At 43.6% G+C, this 21,852-nt stretch overlaps 1 protein-coding gene and 1 long non-coding RNA gene across 3 annotated transcripts in view; both read right to left on the reverse strand.

Moving 5' to 3' along the window:
- The window catches only part of LOC136588292 (beta-1,4 N-acetylgalactosaminyltransferase 2-like), a 35,034-nt gene that overhangs the window by 12,542 nt on the left and 640 nt on the right, over positions 1 to 21,852 (reverse strand). The window lies entirely within an intron of this gene.
- Positions 8,810 to 21,852, reverse strand: LOC136588293 (uncharacterized). 2 transcript variants are annotated; one of them, XR_010787565.1, is made up of 4 exons: positions 20,557 to 21,852; positions 12,115 to 15,705; positions 10,665 to 10,776; positions 8,810 to 9,112 (listed from the first exon to the last, which is right to left on the reverse strand). It is a non-coding gene; the product is annotated as an uncharacterized lncRNA (long non-coding RNA). The 2 variants fall into 2 exon arrangements; XR_010787564.1 differs by having other exon boundaries at positions 8,810 to 10,776.

Consider the following 21,852-nt stretch of genomic DNA (forward strand, 5'->3'; position numbering starts at 1 on the left):
ACACAGAGGGCGGCACAGAGGCTTCCATTCCAACCTCTGTGTATTTGCGGCGCTGACAGCATGCATCCACTCAGCTGATCGGTCAGGGTCCCGAGCGACGGACCCATATGCGTAGCATCAGGGTTCGCTGGGGTCGTCGTGGCGACCCAGCCCTTGCGCTCAGGGGGCCCCGAGGCCGCCCTTCACCATCCATATATGCACTTTCAGTGCATTAATGGTCAACTGCTCTGTCTGCCGCACGGCACAGGTCACACGGCAGCCAGAGCGGCCAACCTCAAAGGAAGCAGGAAAGAGCAGAGGGGAGGAGGGGAGAGGCAGTCACATGGGCCGACAGGGACTGATCATGTGCTGCCCCTCCCTCCTGCTGAACGGAAGCGGCTGTGTCTCCCTGCTGCTACCACATGGAGGAGAAGTGGTCCGGCCCCGAGGTATGTGTATATCTGTGTGTGTATCTGTCTATCTATCTATCCATCCATTCACCTATCTATCTATCTAATCATGTATGCAGTACTAGTTAGGTATAGGTACGGGGGAGTGTGGGGGTAGAGACCCAGGGGGGAGGGGGGCCGAGCTGAACTTTTGCACCAGGGCCCCTAAGCCTTTAGGTACGCCCCTGGACGGACCCCAGCCGATTAACTATTAATGTCCTATCCTAAGGATGGCTCATCAGTAGTATTCTCCCTGGAAAACCCCTTTAACAATTATCTCCAGGGTAAAGAAGAACAAGGAGTCCTAGAAGTGATAATATGGACCCCAGACAGCCATGATCTCAACATGACTGAATCTGTCTGGGATCGCATGAAGAGACAGAAGGATTGGAGCAAGCTACATCCACATAAGATCTGTGCTTAGCTCTTCAAGATGTCTGGAATAATCTCTCTGCTGCTTTCCTTCAAAACCTGTGTGCAAGTGTACCTAGAAGATGTGATGCTGATTTGAAGACAAAGAGTGGTCACACCAAATACTGATGTGATTTACATTTCTTTTGTTCATTCACTTTTCCTTTTGTTAATTAATAGAGATGAGCGAGCGTACTCGTCCGAGCTTGATGCTCGTTCGAGTATTAGGGTACTCGAGATTCTCGTTACTCGAGACGAGCACCACGCGGTGTTCGAGTCACTTCCATTTTCTTCCCAGAAAAGTTTTCGCCGTTTTCTGGCCAATAGAAACACAGGGAAGGCATTACAACTTCCTCCTGTGAAGTTCCAGCCCTATCCGACCCCCCTGCAGTGAGTGGCTGGGGAGATCAGGTGACACCCGAGTATATAAACTGGGGCCGGCCGCGGCCCGCCACAGATGCACGCTGAGAGACATTAGGGAAAGTGCCGTCCTGCTGTAGCTGCTATAGGGAGAGGGTTAGGCTGTTATCTTCGTCTTCAAGAACCCCAACGGTCCTTCTTAGGGCCACATCTGACCGTGTGCAGTACTGTTGAGGCTGCTTTTAGCAGTTTTGCACTTTTTTTTGTATATCGGGCGTGCAGACCATAGCGTCCTCAGTCTGCAGTCATTTTACTGAGTATAGGGGCAGTACTGGTGAGGCAGGGACAGTGGTACAGGGAAAGAGATATACTGGCTATATAGGCAGTGGGCTTTTTCAAAAAAATTTGAAAAAAAATCTTTGGGCTGCCTGTGACCGTGTTCAGTTTACTGTGTGTCTGCTGGGGGTAGTAGTCGCTCACTATTACCCAGCTAGGTGTTACTGCAGCCTTGCGCATAATTTCTTCTGGCTGCACTGTGCTTTCAATAATCACAGTCATCCTCCAACAGGGAAATCCATATACAGGCTATATAGGCAGTGGGCTTTTTCCCAAAAATTGGAAAAAAATACTATATTTGGGCTGCCTGTGAGCGTCTTCAGTTTACTGCGTGTGTGCTGGGGGTAGTAGTCGCTCATTATTACCCAGCTAAGCCTGTGACCGTCTACAGTTTACTGCGTGTCTGCTGGGGGTAGTAGTCGCTCATTAATACCCTAGACTGCTACTACTACTGAAATGGAACTAATACTGTGCTCCCCCTATACTGCTGCTTTGGAATTGTTACTGGGGCCTATCTTGACTGCTACTATTACTGAAGTGGGCGGTTGGGCAGCATGTTACCCAGGAGAAGTGGCAGCGGAGTGTCATGCAGGCAGTGATTGTGCTTTGTTGGAGGTAGTGTGGTGCTTAGCTAAGGTATGCCTTGCTAATGAGGGTTTTTCAGAAGTAAAAATTGTTGGGACTGGGGGGGGGGGGGCACTCTTGCTGCTATTGTGGCTTAATAGTGGGACCTGGGAACTTGAGATGCAGCCCAACATGTAGCCCCTCGCCTGCCCTATCCGTTTCTGTGTCGTTCCCATCACTTTCTTGAATTTCCCAGATTTCACAAATGAAAACCTTAGCGGAGCATAGGTCCCATACAAAAATGCTTGGGTCGCCCATTGACTTCAATGGGGTTCGTTACTCGAAACGAACCCTCGCATCGCGGTTCACAGGCAGCCCAAAGATTTTTTTTTTCCAATTTTTTTGAAAAAGCCCACTGCCTATATAGCCAGTATACCTCTTTCCCTGTACCACTGCCCCTGCCTCACCAGTATTGCCCCTATACTCAGTAAAATGACTGCAGACTGAGGACGCTATGGTCTGCACGCCCGATATACAAAAAAAAAAAAGTGCAAAACTGCTAAAAGCAGCCTCAACAATACTGCACACGGTCTGATGTGGCCCTAAGAATAGGATAGGATAGGGCTGGAACTTCACAGGAGGAAGTTGTAATGCCTTCCCTGTGCTTCTATTGGCCAGAAAACGGCGCAAAATTTTCTGGGAAGAAAATGGAAGTGACTCGAACAGCAAGTGGTGCTCGTCTCGAGTAACGAACATCTCGAGTACCCTAATACTCGAACGAGCATCAAACTCAGACGAGTACGCTCGCTCATCTCTAATAAATATGTATAATCCATTGTTATTGAGTTGTGAAATGGATGGACATGAGAAGTGTAGAACAAAATTGTCATATTAGGAAAGCCATTCAAAGTAACAACAAATCATGGGTCAGTTTGGTACATAGCGTATATACTCGAGTATTAGCCGACCCAAGTATAAGCAGAGTCAATAAGTTTTACCACAAAAAATTGGTAAAACTTATTGACTCGAGTATATGCCTAGCTATACTCGAGTATATGGTAGGAAAAAAAAAAGCAATACTCACCTATCAGCCGGCGTCTGTGTCCCCGGCATGATGCTGTACCCGTCGGTGTGGCCAGCTGCTGCAGTCTTCTCCCTGCTGTCTTCCCCCTGGTTTGCTTTTGAAATCCCCACCGTCAGCGCTGTGATTGGATCGAGCGCCAACCAATCACAGCTGGCGCTTGATAAACTAATCACAGCAATTCAAAATCACATCACTAAATGGCTGTGATTGGTTAATCGAACGCCGGCTATGATTGGCCAGCGTTCAAACCAATCACAGCGCTGACGGCGGAGATTTCAAAAGCAAGCCAGGGAGAAGACTGCAGCAGCTGGCTGCACCGCCAGGGACAGCATCGCGCCTGGGACACAGACGCCGGCTGATAGGTGAGTATTGAGGGTTTTTTTTTTTTAACCTCACTCGAGTATAAGCCGAGGGGGGCTTTTTCAGCACATTTTTTTGTGCTGAAAAACTTGGCTTATACTCAAGGTGATATGAAGCAGAAGTGTTATATCATATGTTATGCTTGAATATTGATGTAGTGTAAAACATGGAGGACGATATTATACATTTTGCTTTACGCAAGAATGTTATATTTTGGCCTGAGGAAGGAGCCCCTGAAACGTGGTGGATAGCGTACTTACACGCTCCGCTCATAGCCTCTGAATTGTATTTAATGTTATTTTGCTTAGTGCTGAAGTTAATTTTTTACATTTATTTATAAGGATGGAAGGCCAGCTACCTGAACCATGTACCGATTGAACTCACAACCTTCAGGCCGTGAGCAAGAGCTTAGGACTTCATACTGCTGCCTTAACACTCTGCACCACTCTGAGTCACTTGGGTTACACTTGTGTGTAAAGAACTTGGGTGACCTCATGTGTCATATGGCAATGTAAGATATAACATTCTTGCATAAAGCAGCTGAAAAAGTATGTATGGTGTCCGCATCTGTGTTTTACAAGTTTACTGTATATGGAGACAAGCTCAGATTGTCGACGCCATACAGCCTAGGGTGATTCCTGGAATTGTACACTGAATGTGTACTCTTGTTGTGTTCTATATGGTGGAAGCGAAAAGCCATATTTAAGGGACAGCGCTATAGGCAATGCATTGAACTCATAGTAGCATTCTTCCATGCGTAACGGGTTTGCTGTCACGTTACCCTGAAGTGATGTCACAAGCGTTCCATTGGTGCGTAGTGTGTGCTCCAGGGGATGTGCCTACGTCACACGTTCGGTCACGACACGCGGAAGCGCTACTTAACCTGTATGGATGTGTCCTGACGGAAGATGATTGGCGTGCCCATAATGTGAGTCTTTTACTTTATATATAAATTGGTAGGATTAAATGTATGTATGTTGTACCTGAGAAAGTCGCGGTTGATGAAACGCGTAGTACGAAGTTTATTATGACATTAAAGATCATTAACCTTGATCTTTAGTATTACATCGGGTTTTTTTCCTGCATGAGCGCCGAGCCTTCTTTTTTTTTCGTTTTGTACATTTAATATGGTGGAAGCAGGTGAAAACAAACCCTTATGGCTCAGTTAGACGGGCGTTTTTATGTGCACATGTTACTTGCGTTTGCGATCTGCCTCTATTAAGAACCAATGCTTTTCAATGGCAGCGGTCATATGCCGATATTTATCAGGGCACAAAAATGTGTAGCGGTAAATATAGGGCAACGGATTTGAAAACGCAAATAACTGCGGCATCCGTCTTTTTTGGATGTAAAACCTTGTACTCAAAGGGGCCGGCAGCCCCAGCACGGACCCCATTGAGAACATACAGTGAAGATCGTGATCCTCTGGCTACAGCTGGCTCTATTGAAAACAACAGGCTGCCGGCAATCAGTAAAGTGACATATTTATGTACATAAAGAGTATAAAATAGATACAGTATATACTGTAGACATGTCATGGGTGGTGGTATTACAATACAGATTCAGGATACGATGCAGCAGAAGGAGTTACAAAAAAATATGCAGGTTTTATTTATGAACAAAGGAATATGAGTAATGTCATAAAAACAAGCAATTAAACTGTTACGGTAGATAATCTCAAGATTATTAATACCTTATACACAATAAGGAACAATAATACTTTGTAATTAGTACGAAATAATCACAGTGCCGATAAAGCAGTATCAGTAATGCTGTAACCAAGTCAGTTCCATGGATCAAAAATATAAACCACACAATGCAACATACAGTTCAATTTAAGTGAAGCTTCAGTATCAGTGTTTGCATTTGCTGGCTAAGTTCTTATAAACATACCCATCTCAGTTCACATTCAAGTACTCAACACAGAATTGATAACAGATGTGCGAACACCCACTAATGTCTCTGTCCCTGATTGCAGCAGGCTAACTTTCTGATCCCACATGGTGCGCACCCCTAGCAGCTTTTATTGAGGTCGGCCTCATTTACGACTCGTTGCCAACTAACTCTTCAATGTCCTCCTTGGTCTTTATCCATTGCTCTACAGCGCAATCCAAAATCTCTCGCTATCCTCCAGATGGCTTCTCTCTCTCTGGGTTCCACTCAGTCAGTACGGCAATAGTAACTTGAACAGTCCCTCTCGCATTCCTTGTGGTGCCCGAGAAGTCTTGCATCCTGAATCTGCAACTCTGTGACAGCACCTCTACTTTCTACACAGTCCCTGTGCTTCTCCTATCTGTGGCACAAGTGAAATTCACCTTTGCAGGATGCCTGTTGTGTCAGAAAGACTCGGGCTCATTTAGGTGGCAGGAGCTCACCAGCGCTCATGGCACTGACAATTTCTGTTGCTTCATGGCAGTCTTCTTCTCTCTGCTTCCCTGCCCTATCTGACAGCCAGGGGCAGAACATGTCTGACTGTCTGAGAGCCATGACAGTAAGATATGGGAGCGGGGCATACATACAGATAAACAGAAGAATAGCAGATGAGATAGGATAGATAAGATATAGAAGATAGTTATGTCCTGGTGTTTGATGATTTTGGATACTATACTGTGTATGTTGGGAGATCTGCAATAATCTGCAGTCCTGAAAGAATAAAAAAAAAGCAAAAAAAAAAAATTACATTCCATAAAATTATCTCAATATCTCATAAATTTTAGAGTTTACATAATCTACACAAACATTTCAAGCATTTTAAAAATACATTACTTCCTTTTCTCTATTGAAGTGTCTCACCTGGCAGGTTAATTGTGTAGAGCGGCATCACTTGGACTCCATATATAGGGTACCCTAATGAGGAATTCGGAGGTGCTACCAAAATGTTTTCAGAATGTTCACTGTTAGGAAATCATATACAGAGGTATTAAAAGGGGGTTCCCATAATATTCACCATTTGTTATTCCATCACAGAATTGGGGACTATCAGTTGGAACTCCCAAACTGTCAAGAACAAATAGGTCCAAGCGGTGATGGCAATAAAAAAAAAACAAAAAAAAAAATGAAGAGGTTGTGCAGGATCAGTAAAACATGGCTGCTTTCTTCTTAGAAATAGTGCCATACCTCACATAGTAACATAGATTGATATAAAAGACACATGTCCATCTAGTTCAGCCTATTACCCCCAATGTTAATCCAGAGGAAGGCAAAAAACCCCAATGAGCTAGAAGTCAGCATTCCTCATTTTAGGGTAAAAAATTCCTTCCCAAAACCAATCTGGCAATCAGAATAATCCCTGGATCACCGACCCTTCTGATGTAAGGCATTCAGGCCTCTCTTGCACTCTTTTATCGAATTCATAGAATGGTAGAGTTGGAAGGGACCTCCAGGGCCATTGGGTCCAACCCCCTGCTCAGTGCAGGATTCACTAAATCATCCCAAACAGATATTTGTCCAGCCTTTGTTTGAAGACTTTCATTGAAGGAAAACATGCTACATCCTGTGGCAACCTGTCCCACTCATTGATCACCCTCACTGTTAGAAAGTTTTTTCTAATACCTAATCCGTGTCTCCTCCCTTTCAGTTTCATCCTATTGCTTCTAGTCTTTCCTTGTACAAATGAGAATAGGGCTGATCCCTCTGCATGGTGACAGCCCTTCAGATATTTGTAGACAGCTATTAAGTCTCCTCTCAGCCTTCTTTATTGCAGGCTAAACATTCCCAGATCCTTTAACCGTTCCTCATAGGACATGATTTGCAGAGCGCTCACCATCTTGGTAACGCTTCTCTGAACTTGCTCCAGTTTGTCTATGTCTATGAACACAGTATTCCAGAAGAGGTCTGGTCATCACCACATCCTCAGGCAGAGAGTTGCATAGTCTCACTGCTCTTACAGTGAAGAACCCCCTTCTGTGTTAGTATAGAAACCTTCTTTCCCCTAGAAGTAGAGGGTATCCCCTTGTTACAGTCACAGTCCTGGGTATAAATAGATAATGGGAGAGATCTCTGTATTGTCTCCTGATTTATTTATACATAGCTATTAGGTTGCTCCTAAGCTTTTTTTTTCTAACCCCTTTCTGGGTATTGTAGTCCATCTATTCCATTCATTACTTTAGTTGCCTGTCTTTGTACCTGCTGAAGCTCTGATGTGTCCTTCTTGGGTACTGCTGCCCCAAACTGTCCACAATATTCCATGTGTGGTCTGACCAGTGACTTGTAAAGAGGAAGAACAACGTTCTCATCATGCACCCATAGACCTCTTTTGATGCACCCCATGATCCTATTTGCCTCTCCACAAGTTGTGTGGGGTATTGCAGCTCAGCCCCTCAGCAAGTGAATGCAACACAGATCCTGTTGAAAGGTGTGGTATTGTTTGTAGAAGAAAACCAGTATTTCCCTAATCCTATACACTTCCTTTAATTACCATTTAAAACCGAACTCTGAGTGATCCTTTGCGCCATGTCATATCGGTTTTTGTAATGTTTATATTCCTTCTCTCGCCAGTGTAATGCCGATTCCAGATCGCCTGCAGCCAAACATTCCTTGAGATTATAAACTGCTAATCCTTCCTCCTTGGGGGAACATGTGCACTTATTTTTTTGGAAAGAGCTTTTATATCTGAAACATATAACATATAATGACATTGATGGGCACATTAACATTTGCTCATTGAGTTTTGTAGCACTTTTGTAAAAAAAAACCAAAATCTTCTTTATTGATGTCTATTTAAAATGTCTATAAAAGGATCTGAAGCATCCCAGTGAACCCACACTACGCGTTTCGAAATGTAAGGGGTTCTTTTTCACAGCACAGAGAAGATGATTGCATCAATTATATAAAATCATAAATACCAGAATTACCAAATTTTGGCACAATAGAACTGAGCATGCTCAAAGGACACTTGTTGATTGGTTAAGGCTCTCCCGTATAAAAAGCAATTTTTGCTGCACCTTTAGGAGAGTGCAGGGATGATGCAAGTGAGCTGGAGAGCTAAGGGAAAGAGGTGCAATAGTCTGCATTGAGCCGCTGTCTGAGAGAAACTTCCCCACTAACCAATCCTGGGCTAGAGGAAATTCTTTCTACCCAATCCCAGGGCTAGCTAGAGGTGATTGGCAAGACACAGAGCAGGTTAGGTTACATTCTGCAAAGTCACTCACAAGTTAGCTAGAAAGACACCAGACATTTGTCAGGGTAAATTTCTAAGTACAGCACCAATCAGGCCCACCCCACTTGCCCCGCTGCCGGCGGTAAAGAAGAAAACACCACACGGAGGTCTGGTATAGTTCCTCACACGGGGACATGACTGCGCTGCGCGCTTTATTACAGATTACATGAGATCTTATACCCTTTGGTCTCATCACTAGAAATGAGTAATAGTCTCATTGGCTCAAATCCACCGCATAACTATATATGGGAAGTTCGGATTTCCGGCCTGAGACAGTGAAAGTTCAGATGCATAGTTGAACAGTCGTTATCTTGATATGGCGCTTCTGGGAAAACGGCCAAGTACACGGCCTTGTGTCTGGTTCTTCTTTGCTGTACATCTTGTCTTCGCCTGGCAAGGCCTTTGGAATATCTGGTATAAGGCAAAGTATTACGTTTTTCATAGAGTTAGTACATATGAGAATAAAGTTAGTATACATATAAAAAGAAAGGCACATAACTAGATCTATATAAATGTATATATTCCAGTGTTTTCTTTTCTACCTACAAGGATATATATATTTCCTTCTCAGACCCCCCTAAAAACTTAATACGGAGATCAAGCACCAGGCCTCGCACTCTTCCTCAGTCGCCTCTCCCTTGTGTCAGGGTTTTCTCCACTGCCCGTAAGTCCCTACTCCTAAAAAAGGGGGGATCCCTACCTCACCTCAGAAGGAGGCCATGGATTCCCTGGGCTTATTTCCGGGCATCCATACCCTCTATCTGTACAAGTTAACACCCCACAGGGTGTGCCCTCGCCGGAACCTAAGGTCTTCTGCACTATCCCTAGGCAAATGGGAAGTCCACTGACAGTCCATCTTATGAGACCGGGGTAGGCATAGTACTAGTACATTTCTCCATTCTTCTGGTAACGTACGTGGTTGGCACTATCGGAACTGGCTCTTCATCTTTTTCAAACAAGGGAAACGTTGGTGTCACATTATCCATTCCCTTACTCATACTCTTTTTGATCAAAGGGATTATACACATACAGGAAATTACATACCCCACCTCTTTCTACTAAAATCATATCCAGGGCCACTCTAGGGCCATGGATGCAGTGGGCCCTAACTGGTCCGCTAACCCTTGCAAAGCATCCCTAGTGTAGTTTACAAACCTCTGCTGATTGGAATAGATATAATTCATCCAATCTACATTATTATTAACAGTGACAATAGCAAATAAGGACTCAAAACCTGCTTTAACCTGATCTCTAGAATTAAATTCATCTGGCACCCCCTTTGGCACTCCTATTACATCTATGTATACAGGTGGATCAAAGTTACCACCTCGAGTATCAACTTCTCTCTTAGCACGATGCGGTGTTGGATTCTCACCCTCAGTGTAGTCTTCATATTGCACATTTGATTGTATTAATTTGTTCTGAAACAGGGGGCTAGTGTACAGTAGTCAAAGGTGTGTGTTAGAGGAATTGTACCACATTATAGCATGTAAAGGATATGCAGGATCATGAGTTTTTTTCAGTGCGAAGTGTGGATCCAAGTGGGCTTTCATTTGAGCTTGACTGCAGTTGGGGTGGTGAGCAACATCTGGTAGGGACATTCAAACCGGGTCTCTCTCTCAAACTTTTTTCACATAGACCCTGTCACCTGGTTTCAGATTGTGACACTCATCTGTAGGACCTGGGAGAAAAGCAGAGACTACAGAATGCATTATTGACAATTCCTTGGAGAGACCTATGACAACATTAACAAGAAAATCATTTCCCAAGCTCAGCTACTGTGGCATGTACCCTCCTGGGAAAGAACTAATGGAAGACACTCGATTCAAGATTTGCCCGTTTCCTCCATTGCCTTTTGGATCTACTTTCCCACTACTCCGTGGATGGTAAGGTGTGTGAAAAGCCTGGAATATACCCAAAGCAGACATGATGTATTGCATTATTTCACTTGTGAAGTGTGTACCTTTGTTTGACTCAATCACTTCCGGTACCCCGAATTTGCGGATTGCCTCATTCATGAGCTTCTGTGCGGTTACCTGCTTATTTACTTTGATAACAGAGTAGGTCTTTCCAACCTGAAAAGAAATCAACAACAACAAGCACATATTCAAACTTCCCAACAAGTAGGAGCTGAGTGTAGCCAATTTGCAATCCCTGAAATGGGTGGAGTGGCTTAGGCAAGTGTGATGTGGCAAATTTACTTCTGCCCTGTTGCTTTACGGCAAAGATCATGCAAAATTGGACAAATGATGCAGCAGCTACAGAAAACCCAGGAGCCACCCGTCCTCGTTCAAGCGTCGACACCATTGCTGCTTTGAGAGGTGCGTCTTTCCGTGCATCAGCTGGGCCATCATGGGGCACAGGGACCATGGTAGGCAAGTGCTGTTGACTGTTCACCATATGCCGTCCCTTTTTAGTCCATTTGTCTTTTTCTTCCTTGCTGGCTTGTAACTGATATGCTAAAGACTTTACAAAGTCCAAAGTTATTGTCAAAGTCCAAAGTTATTGTCAAAGTCCAAAGTTATTGTCAAAGTCCAAAGTTATTGTCAAAGTCCAAAGTTATTGTCAAAGTCCAAAGTTATTGTCAAAGTCCAAAGTTATTGTCAAAGTCCAAAGTTATTGTCAAAGTCCAAAGTTTTTGTCAAAGTCCAAAGTTATTGTCAAAGTCCAAAGTTATTGTCAAAGTCCAAAGTTATTGTCAAAGTCCAAAGTTATTGTCAAAGTCCAAAGTTATTGTCAAAGTCCAAAGTTATTGTCAAAGTCCAAAGTTATTGTCAAAGTCCAAAGTTATTGTCAAAGTCCAAAGTTATTGTCAAAGTCCAAAGTTATTGTCAAAGTCCAAAGTTATTGTCAAAGTCCAAAGTTTTTGTCAAAGTCCAAAGTTTTTGTCAAAGTCCAAAGTTTTTGTCAAAGTCCAAAGTTTTTGTCAAAGTCCAAAGTTTTTGTCAAAGTCCAAAGTTATTGTCAAAGTCCAAAGTTATTGTCAAAGTCCAAAGTTATTGTCAAAGTCCAAAGTTTTTGTCAAAGTCCAAAGTTTTTGTCAAAGTCCAAAGTTTTTGTCAAAGTCCAAAGTTATTGTCAAAGTCCAAAGTTATTGTCAAAGTCCAAAGTTATTGTCAAAGTCCAAAGTTTTTGTCAAATTCTTCTTTTCTTCTTTCTTCCACGGCTTCAGGGCCGCTGCCTTTGCTGTGTAGTCTGTGATGGCGTTGCCTCTTGTTTCTCTGGTGTAGGAATTGGTGTGAGCTCTCTACTTTGTTAGGCAGAAGTAGGGTCTCCATGAGACTGCACCGCTGCACCATTCTTAATTGGCTGTCCTGCTGAGGTAAAAAACTGTCTGGCCTTCCATGTTGGGCCGTAATCATGAGCTATGCCAAATGCATACCGGGAGTCAGTGTAAATGTTTGCCGTCTTACCTTCTACCACTCTACACACCTCAGTGAGGGCCTTTATTTCCGCTTCTTGTGCTGCGACATGCGGAGGCATTCTGCTTTTAGGACATCTTGTTGCGTGACCACTGCATATCCAGTGTGGAGTCGTCAATCACCCTGGTACCATCTATAAAAAACAACTCAAAATATGCATTATTAACAAGGGCTTTCAGTAACTTTAAAACTTAAATTTTCTTGTTGCATCAATGCTAGACAATCAGGCTGGTATTTTATTTCAAAAAGATCAGAACCTTGTTGCAAAAAATTTTAAAAATGGCTGATTTGCAATACCTAGATCACGTATGCCTTCTCCTCCCCCCCTTTGAACCAGGGTACTCAATTGTAAGAAGAGTAGCCGGGTTTAAGTAGTACAACATTATAAAAAGATTTGATGGATGCAGATAAGGCCTGTAAGATGTTAGCACCAATAACAGAGACATGAGTTACATCAGGGCAGAATAATCTACAAACATCTACTAATATTTGAAATGTGATATCCCTTTAAGCAAATTCATTATTAATCTGTTCCTGCCTGCAATGTCTTATCAAATTTGAGAGAGAAAAAACAAAAAAAACTTTTACTAGCTGCTCAAGAGCCTCACCCCCTCCCTTGTGGACGAGGGATGAAACATTACATCCTTTACATCATCTAGCTCCACCCCTTCGATATTGGTCGCTTGCTTCTTTTTACACAGCTTCATTTAAGCTTAACAGTCTAAGCATCCACATCTCAAACAAGTAAAATCTTATGCATGTGGTGGGGGGGGGGGGGGGGGACTTTTATCCCCAGTCATTATCTGCATCACACACTCACCACAGCCCGAACACGGGTCACTAACTCTAATCCATCCATGCTCTCAAGTCTGCTCCGTCACCCCCTATTGAAGGTGTACCAGTACATACAGATGCACAGACAAAAAAAGTTTGACAAACATACATACATCAGTTGAAAAACATTGAGGTGAGTGCTAGAACGTTATAAAGTACATGATTCTATTGAGATGAGATTGTGAATGAGCGCTATTTATGACAAATTATGTGAAAAAAAAGTTTGCTGAGTGACTGAGACATTCTATATTTCTTATTTACTGAAGCTATTATATGCTATATTAAACGCTGAAGTATTTTAGAATGCATGGGTATCTTTCAGCCCCCCTTGTCTTTCTTTCTCTGTATTTGACCCTGAACAAAAAGTGAAGTCTGAAAGCCCCCACCTTTTCAAAATATCTGTTATCTCTCTACGAATATGAAACACAAACTGAATAAGTTGTTTTAGCTTAACTATTCCCTGCATTTGAACTCATAAATAACACATATGCTGGGACCTTCTGACAAATTTAACATGTTTTGCATTTTCAACCCCTGTATTCTTAAAAGCCCCCAGAGAATGTGAGTGGGGTAAACTTCCTTACACCTGTCCAAGACGTGTCCATTTGTGACCTCAGAACCCAGTAAGAATATACCTTAGAAATTGCTATATTTCCTGAAATCTAAGACAGTATAATTAATTAAATTCATTTCAAGCCTCCATTCCATTTAAGCAAGCAAAGATATTTTCCAGGGTCATTATTTCATTCTCTCTGCTTTGTTATCGCTTGACCTTGAAAACTAAACACAAGCTGCAGCTTCACATAAACAAACCCTTCTCTTCTAAAAGCAAGCTCAGTTAACTATTTGCACATACAGTATATACATATATACACACATATATATCTATATCTATTATCTATCTTGTATTATACACCTTTTCTTCTTTCTCTCTGCCAACAAATCACATGCATTGTAACTTTCTTCTCGACTTTGCGTGTTCCTTCAGCACTTTCTCCCTACCTAACTGCCAATGTAACCTTCAATAGACACTCTCCGACACCCTCTTGATCACTTACTGTACTTTCCAACATTTCACTTACGGATACTTTCTTAAACAAATAATGTGTACATACTTAACTTTCTCTGACTGTCTCTCTCTCCTCCTCACTCCAGCACTTTCTAGCAAACCTTGGTCTTTCAAGGCGCCTCTTGGTCCTAAAGACCTCCTCCCAGACACCATGCTGTAATCTACCGTGCGGGTCGATGTTACACATTTTCATAAGTTTTCTTACATTTTACAGATTGGAACTCTTGTCTCTCCTACTGTCTCTCCTCCACCAATTGATCCGCACGGCAGCAGCCCATAAGGAGCTCTGTCTTCTTTAATAAGATCTTACGCATATTAGAACAACAATAATAATAATAACACGCTCCATAGAGTGCATCCTTCTGACCCGAATTGTCAGCCCCTTATATATGGCAAAACAACCGAAGGCATCTCCTTCGATGGAACCAGTCCCAAAGAGTGCATCCCTCTCAGCTAAACCATCAGCAACTAAACTAAACTAAAACGGAGGGTTCCTTCGTCTATGGGACCCATCTCACAGAGTGCATCCCTCTCTGCTAAACCACAACTAAACTAAAACCGAGGGTCTCTTCTTCTGTGGAACCTATCTCACAGAGTGTATCCCTCTCTGCTAAACCATTAACAACTAAAACAACCGAGGGTTCCTTCTTCTATGGGACCTGTCTCACAGAGTGCATCCCTCTCTGCTAAACCATTAACAACTAAAACAACCGAGGGTTCCTTCTTCTATGGGACCTGTCTCACAGAGTGCATCCCTCTCTGCTAAACCATTAACAACTAAAACAACCGAGGGTTCCTTCTTCTGTGAGACCTGTCTCACAGAGTGCATCCCTCTCTGCTAAACCATTAACAACTAAAACAACCGAGGGTTCCTTCTTCTGTGAGACCAAACGAAAAGTAAGAGAAAAAAATTCTGCAGATACAACAAACAACCTTCACTATCGTTAAAACGCTACGGACTTCAACAACAAAATAGACTACAGACTAGTTTCTGGGTGAGCGATTGGTGCGCATATCACGGTCAGTGGTCCATGACAGCAAACCCGAATCCCACACGAGTTACCGTGTAGAACTCTTAACCCAACCTGTCCGGTCACAAAACACAGATAGTCCCTCCCGCTGCAAGACTCGCAGTGTAAAACACAACATAAATATATGCTGGTCTTGCCTGGAGTTCTGTGAGTTGATCAGGCTCGGTTTGCAGCAGGACGGCTTCCCCGTGGCGTGGCTCCGGGTGGACTGCGTTGTACGGCTCCGGTTTTACCGCCCCACGTTCGGGCGCCAAATTGTCAGGGTAAATTTCTAAGTACAGCACCAATCAGGCCCACCCCACTTGCCCCGCTGCCGGCGGTAAAGAAGAAAACACCACACGGAGGTCTAGGATAGTTCCTCACACGGGGACATGACTGCGCTGCGCGCTTTATTACAGATTACATGAGATCTTATACCCTTTGGGCTCATCACTAGAAATGAGTAATAGTCTCATTGGCTCAAATCCACCGCATAACCATATATGGGAAGTCCGGATTTCCGGCCTGAGACAGTGAAAGTTCAGATGCATAGTTGAACAGTCGTTATCTTGATATGGCGCTTCTGGGAAAACGGCCAAATACACGGCCTTGTGTCTGGTTCTTCTTTGCTGTACATCTTGTTTTCGCCTGGCAGGGCCTTTGGAATATCTGGTATAAGGCGAAGTATTACGTTTTTTATAGAGTTAGTACATATGAGAATAAAGTTAGTATACATATAAAAAGAAAGGCACATAACTAGATCTATATAAATGTATATATTCCAGTGTTTTCTTTTCTACCTACAAGTATATATATATTTCCTTCTCACATTGACCTCCTGGGGACCTGTCTAGGCCAATACACATAACCAGACACAGTTGAACAGACATATACACAAACTTCACTTGAGGTAGCTAATAAAGTGCTGTGTGGGCCCTAACTCCAGGCCACTACAGGAGCTTTTACAGAACATTATTACTGAGTGGAGGCCTATGAGGGGCATTAATGAGGGGCCTGTCGGGGGAATTATTACTAAGTGGGAGCCTATGTGGAGCATTACTACTGAGTGGGGGCCTATTTGGGGCATTATTACTGAGTGGAGGCACTTTTAGCGTGCATTGGACATGAAAAGTAGCACTATGTAAGGCCTACAGGGAGCACAAAAAGGGGTATACGGTTACTGCGTGTATTACCTCAGGTGGCATTACTACTATCTGGGGCACTATGGATAGAGAGATCATATGGAAGTTTGTAAAACGTAGCCAGGTCCCTGGAAAATTGAGGAATTAAAGGCATTTGTGTGTCAAATACTACAGACACAAGTTAGGCCTGGGAGAAGTCATCATGATGGCCTGCGCTGGATGAAGAAAAAGGCACAGTGAATGACTCCAGTTAGATTGGATGCCACCTGTGATCACGGACTATAAGAGTACTGTTATTATTTATATGGTCTGTAAAGTGCCTGCGTAGATATGGTGTATAATGCTATTTGGTCACTGTATTGAGGGGAGTAATATTGGTCTTTGTATAGTGTTTTTTTCCTCAACATTAAGGTGATATTATGTAGTAACGATCTGGGGTATTATTTGACCCTCATATAATGTTATTTTTGATAATATTGATCTTTGTAGTGGTCTTTATTCAGTAACAGTATATTGGCATTAATCACAAGTGGGTAATATGTGGTCATGGTGTGGTGGTATATAGTGTTATTATTGGTAATGTTGGTCTTGGCATAATGAGTTTCGTTGAGTGACAGTGTAGGAACAATTGTTACTAGTGAATGGAGGCGCAGCGGGCCGGAGAACGTTTCAGCTCCATTCCCGGTAAACCGGCCCCCGGCCGCCTCCATTCCCGGTAAACCGGCCCCGGCCGCCTCCATCCACGGTAAACCGGCCCCCGGCCGCCTCCATCCACGGTAAACCGGCCCCCGGCCGCCTCCATCCACGGTAAACCGGCCGGCCGGCGCTCACAGATGAACGATGGCCTGTTTACAATGACCAATCATCCTTATGCCTGCATGATCTGAACAATTAACAAATTATCGTTCGTCATTCCGATCTTGTAGGCATTTACAATAAACGCTAATCGTTTAGATTCCCGTGATCTAGCTAGAGCCAAAACAATAATCGTTGAATGTAAAGGGGGCTTGAGTAAAAAATAGACCTTATAGAAAAATTTGCGCATGTAGGTGCCTGCGCCTTGATGCAATAGCATATCGATGTGTGGGCATGGCACATTTCTCACAACCTTCTATTGGGTGATGGAGAAGGCAAAGGGTTAAAATCAATGGTACCAGACAGGATGCCTAGTACCATTGATTAGAGTACAGAAACTCATTTGCATTTGGATCCTGTTCTTCAACAAGACAGAAAAGTTTGCCTCAGGTATGAAACGTGAATTTGGCGGAAGCACTGATCCTGCGGCTAATGTGAGTAAAAACAAAAGCATTGCATCACACCGCTACCTGCTCTACCTTTATTTACACTGCATAATACCTGTATTTACACTGGAGGTGATTGTACTGCAAAATTAAAGGGACAAAAACTTAAAGCAACTATTAAAAAAAAAGAGAAATATATAGAAAAACCTATTAACCTATTAATGCAGCACATCAATAAGCTGTTATAAAAGGGTATATTCACAGGGCACAGATTTGTTGAACATCGGGGCTTGCAGAAATCCCTCACTCAGAAGAGTGGAACTAATCTTTAGGCTGGGTGTACATACATCTTGCCCGAGTTGCACCCGGGCAAAATTCACACTGGACACTATGCAGACACTTGTCCATGTGCTCTCCGATACATGGACTACCCACGCATTGACGGCTCCTGCACACGGACGATTTTGCATGTGAATTTATGCACAGAAAAAAAAAAAATGCTCGTGCAAACCGCATCCATTAAAACCAATTGATTTCAATGGGTTCCCTCTCATGGAGGGTTTTTGCGCCCACAGTTGGTCAAAAATATATGCGCCATGCTCTATTTTTTTTGCGCACCCAAGGCCCCAAAGGAATTGTGGAATGAGAAAATGCGCCCTTGTTCAGAACGAGATCACACACTGAACGGCGTGATTTTGCGGTGTTAGTCGATAACACCAGCGACTAATTAGGCTGACCTGCCTACTAAGTAGGCTGCAGGCCTGTTCAAACATGGCGCGGGAGATCACGCAGATAGGGAAAGCCACTGGAGAAGACTGGGCGCTAGCTTCTCTAGATGCTACATAAGCTTTTGATTCTATTGAGTGGCCATATTTATTCTACACGCTTCAGAAATTTGGGTTTGGTGAGGCTTTTATTCAATGGATCTCATGAATCTATAAATCTCCGGTGGCTGCAATATCAGTGAATGGCCTATGCTCTCCCTATTTCCGCCTCTACAGAGGTACAAGACAAGGGTGCCCTTTATCTCCCATACTATTTGCATTAGCAATTGAGCCATTGGCAATTATGCTGCGGCGGAGCATGATGTATAGGGGTATTGTTGTAGGAGATGAGGAAGAGCGTGTGGCATTGTATGCGGATGACTTAATGCTTTTCCTATAAAATCCTGTAACAATGCTTTCGCATGCAATGGGCATTATAAATAGATTTGGTGGGTTTTCTGGCCTGCATATCAATTGGGCACAGTCTGCTTTGATGCCTCTCTCTCTGAAAAGCCCACTGTGGGACTCTGGCTCACTTTGTGGCCTTCAGATCATGGATAAGTTTAAATATTTAGGCATCCAGATTAGAGATGAGCGAGTATACTCACTAAGGCTAACTACTCGAGCGAGTAGTGCCTTAGCCGAGTATCCTCCCGCACGTCTGTAAAGATTCAGGGGGCGGGGGAGAGCGGGAAGGAACGGAGGGGAGATCTCTCTCTCCCACCCGCTTACCGCCACAACTCACCTGTCACCCGCGCCGGCCCCCAAATCTTTACAGACGAGCGGGAGGACACTCGGCTAAGGCACTACTCGCTCGAGTAGTTAGCCTTAGCGAGTATACTCGCTCATCTCTAATCCAGATCTCTAATATCTCCAAAAGGTCCCTGGACCGGAACGTACATCCCGTAATAGACCTGTTTAAGACTAAATTTAAATTATGGAGGTCTCTGCCACTCTCAGTAGCGGGTCGAATAAATTTAATTAAGATGATAGTGCTACCCAAATGCCTTTACATTATGCAACACGCCCCGACATGGATCCCAAACCGCTTTTTCAAAGCATTAAACTCTTTGAGGTCTACCTTTATATGGGGAAATTCACGCCCCAAACTGCGTATGTCTACACTCCAAAGGCCAAAGAAAGATGCGGGAGCCTCCCTTCTAGGACTATTCTTATACTATATTACTGGCCACCTGATCCATCTGAGAAGCTGGGTGGGGGATAGCCCACTGCCCAACTCAGTCACATCAGGCGGAATACTTAAAAGTCCCCAGGCTGTGGCCGGTATTGGAGTCACCCTCGGTGCTCAGGTAAAATGCTCCCAACACACAAATTGGCTTTACAAATCTGGAGACGGGCAAAACCAATGTCCAATTTACAGACATTATAGCAGATACGCCTCTGTGGCACAAACCCGGACTTCCAGAGATGCTCAAGTTACAAGACGACCATGAATGGGAGGGCCAGAGCATACAGACTTTAGCAGATCTATATACTCTTAATACTTTACTCTCATTTGAACAGCTGCAGACTAAGTATCAATTACCTGGATCACACTTTTACAAATTCCTCCAAGTCAGACATGCACTGCAAATACAATTTTCAAACCCCGGGTGCTACATATCGCATTATCCCCTAATAGGCATTTTGCGCTCCCAAGGCCCTCAGGGCCTTATATCCACATTGTATTCCCACTTTATCTCACTCAAAATACCCCAGACAACACCTCCTGCCCTGTTAAAATGGAGATCACTCATTCCGACATTAACAGATGATACCCATCAGGATTTGTTGGAATCTCCTCTATTTGTTTCACCAGCGGCAAACAACAAAATGGTCCAGTTATATATATAATACACCAATGCTATCTAACTCCAGTAAGGCTACATAAATGGGTAGGACTCCATCAACAACTTGCATAAGATGTACATGTGTTCGCTCTGCTTTTTGGCACATGATATTGGAATGCCCGGGCATCCAGAGCTTCTGGGAGGAGGTTACAGGGGTCCTTTCAGAGATCCTAGGAGTCCCGGTTCATACATGCCCTGAAATTTGCCTATTTGGGATACTAGATGAAGAACAATGGTGGCACCATATTAGAATCTTTCTGAGAGAATCATTATTCCCGGCCAGGAAAACAATCGCTCTAAGATAGATGGACCATAAAAATCCGTCACTTTCTATGTAGAGGAAGACGGTTAACACTGTCATTCCATATAATTATATAGTCTATAAAAGGGCCAAAGTGCCCTAATGAATTCGAGAAAACTTGGGTTGTAACCCTATGGTGTAACTCCCCCATTCCAATGTACCTCCCCCCCAGATGCTGACTTCATCTATACCGAGACTCCAGCGGATCCCACGCTCACTCACCAGATCTTGAGATACAATCTGTTGCATCCAGAATGTTGAGCCCTGATATGGTTTATCTTCTGGGTTCTGGGGTTCCAGACCTTTCCACCAAGTGTTCTGAGCGATAAAACTGTCATGTTCTGTGAAGTGTAATTTTCTGACAATTTTGTATGTTAAAACTTCAATAAAATGAGTTTAAAAAAAACATGGTACCGGACAATGTGAACAGGCCCAACAGCGCTTAAACGTACAGTACAGGAGCATGGCTTACGCTCATGGGAGAACATGATTACGCTCCATTCAAAGCGCAATTACGTCACGCTCTTGCAAGCGTGGTTACGTCACATCCATTTGTAGGAGGCCTGACATGGAGTTGCATGTCCCAATTCTTGCTTCATTCAACATTTCGGGTTTGTATACTGTCTGTGTGTTGTTTTTTTTTTTTACATCTGACACAAGGACAAGAAGAAAACCCTGGAGTGCTGCAGGTCTCAGGCCCCCTTCACACAGGCGTAGTTGCGCACACAAATTTTGCATGTGAAATACACAGAAAATAGAACCCGTTGATTTGAATGGGTCCATCCACATGCGCATATTTCTTCTGCGCATTTCAGTCGCCAAAAGAAAAGCCGCAGCATGCGCTATTTTTCTGCTTCTTTAAGCAGCCAGAGGGCAAAAACACATGGTTGTATGCACAACTACGCTCACTGCATAGTTGCGCATGAACTTTTTTTCTCTTTTAGGACTTTTCAAGCTCGACACTACTTAGCGCAAGTTTGAAAAAAACTGCGAGAAGATAGTACCTGCCCTATCTTTCGCGCACGTAGAAAAACTATAATAATTAATAGTATGTGTGAAAATACCGCTAATGTCTACGCGAGCAATTTTACGCACGTGAAAACACACTTAAAATTCCTTGCGTTCAGAAGCCCTTCAGGGCTTCTTCAAACATCTGTATCTGCACAGAGAATAGTACCCATTAACCCTTTCCAATCCACTGTCTGACGTCTAAAGACATTCTGATTGAAGGCTGTACAGCTCCGATGTAGGAAGATGTCCGGTAGGGTATTCTTACTGTTGTCGGGGGCCTCCCCAGCATGTCCCATACCGCAGTACTGGCTCTAGCCAGCAGATGGTGCCATTGCATAATGGCAGAAAGAGAAAGCCCCAAGGCAATTCTTGACGTGGAAACCGCAATGGGCGGCAGCACACAGATTTGTTCTTTTGCCTGGAGCTAGATCCGCATGTAAATCTTATTAAGGGCTCAGTCAGACGGGCGTTTTTTATATGCGTTTATTTGACCGTAAAAAAAAAAAT

The sequence above is a fragment of the Eleutherodactylus coqui genome, chromosome 13 (genome assembly GCF_035609145.1).
Source record: "Eleutherodactylus coqui strain aEleCoq1 chromosome 13, aEleCoq1.hap1, whole genome shotgun sequence".
NCBI classification, from domain to species: domain Eukaryota; kingdom Metazoa; phylum Chordata; class Amphibia; order Anura; family Eleutherodactylidae; genus Eleutherodactylus; species Eleutherodactylus coqui.